At 43.0% G+C, this 1,358-nt stretch overlaps 1 protein-coding gene across 1 annotated transcript in view; it reads right to left on the bottom strand.

The window, feature by feature from the left end:
- LOC119587115 (histidine decarboxylase-like) overlaps nt 1-848 on the bottom strand; it is a gene marked incomplete in the record, with an annotated part of 81,576 nt that extends 80,728 nt beyond the window's left edge. Inside the window, 1 exon segment of the mRNA XM_037935867.1 lies at nt 617-848.
- Nucleotides 849-1,358: the final 510 nt, after the last annotated feature.

Raw genomic sequence — 1,358 nt, forward strand, 5'->3', positions numbered from 1 at the left:
AGTCTCGACACCGTATTCGAAAATGTTTGATCTTTTTTAAATAACATGGACAATAGTGGGATTCATAATCGGCGGAATCCGATTCTCAGTCCTACTTGACGCGTTACTGTTTTGCGTTACTGCAATAAGTTTAGTTAACACACAGGCTATGTTCCGCACGCAGGTTATTAACGGAAAGAGGAAGCAAGATGATAATGTACTCACAAAAGAAGAGATAAGTTATTATCACACGCAGGGGAATGTAAGTACTCCCAAATATACAATTCACAACCTATTATCAGATTTCGTTAAATTGTAAAAGTTGGCTCTATTCTCACGATTTTTACGTTACATTTAAATAACACAACCACAACGACACTGGCCATGAAGTCATTCAAGGAAGTATATGTAAGAATGTACTGGCAATAAGTATATAATTGATCTTCAGCTACAAAATGATCATGCAGTTACCGGAGGGAGGTAATTTGATTCTGCTTAGGCCCAGAAGAATCCGTGAGTAGCTGTGAGGTTAGACAACCATTTGGCAAGAAAGAGATCAAAACACCTGCCAAACTACAGAAACAAAGTATTTGCAGGTAAGTAGATCAGGGAAAGAATTGTGAAGTAGTCACCTTACCAGCAACTTTGTTCCGCAAGAGCAACCGACAAGCCTCCAGCTCTCTCCGTGGTGGTGGTGGAAGTGGCGGCGACTTGTTGCTCGTCGTGCGATGGCGTTCGTGAGGCGTGAGCTCGGCGCGGTTGGACTGCGTGCAAGAGCTAGACCTGTTCACCCCGTAGCAACAACTAAGCAAGTGCGGCTTTCGTGGGGAGACTTCTTCGAGCAAAGATCTTCTAGTTCTGACTTCCTCCTACACTTGCCCCAAGCTACTGGTTAACACTTCACTGTTGCGTCATCGATCCTACCCAGCGGGAACCAATCACGGAATTAGAATCCAAGACTGGGTCGCCGGCAGCCAATAAGAAGGCGCCCCCAGTGTCTGATGTAACAGGTTAGGCTCCACCCCTTTGTAAAGCCCTCCAGTAGGCAAGTTCGCGCTGGTGCTGACGTCATAGGCAGACTAACGGTCAGAACCAATAGAAAAACATGAAGAATACGTAAGGTGGTCATTCCCGAAAATTCTGTATTGTGGGAGTTATTTCAGTATCAAGCCCGCAAGAATAAGTCCATAAACGTGTATTTAAGCGATATGTCAACATTACGTCTCAGATAAAAAAGAAAGAAAATTGTCAACATATCTTGGCCTGATTAGTGGATATTGTGCAGTTTTTAGTCACAAGCGAAAGGGCGGGTAAGACAAGAAAAATTATGAAAGCAAGGCTAATGAAAAATTACGAAATTATAATACTTTTACAAAGTA

The sequence above is a fragment of the Penaeus monodon genome, chromosome 22 (assembly GCF_015228065.2).
Source record: "Penaeus monodon isolate SGIC_2016 chromosome 22, NSTDA_Pmon_1, whole genome shotgun sequence".
In the NCBI taxonomy this organism is placed as follows: domain Eukaryota; kingdom Metazoa; phylum Arthropoda; class Malacostraca; order Decapoda; family Penaeidae; genus Penaeus; species Penaeus monodon.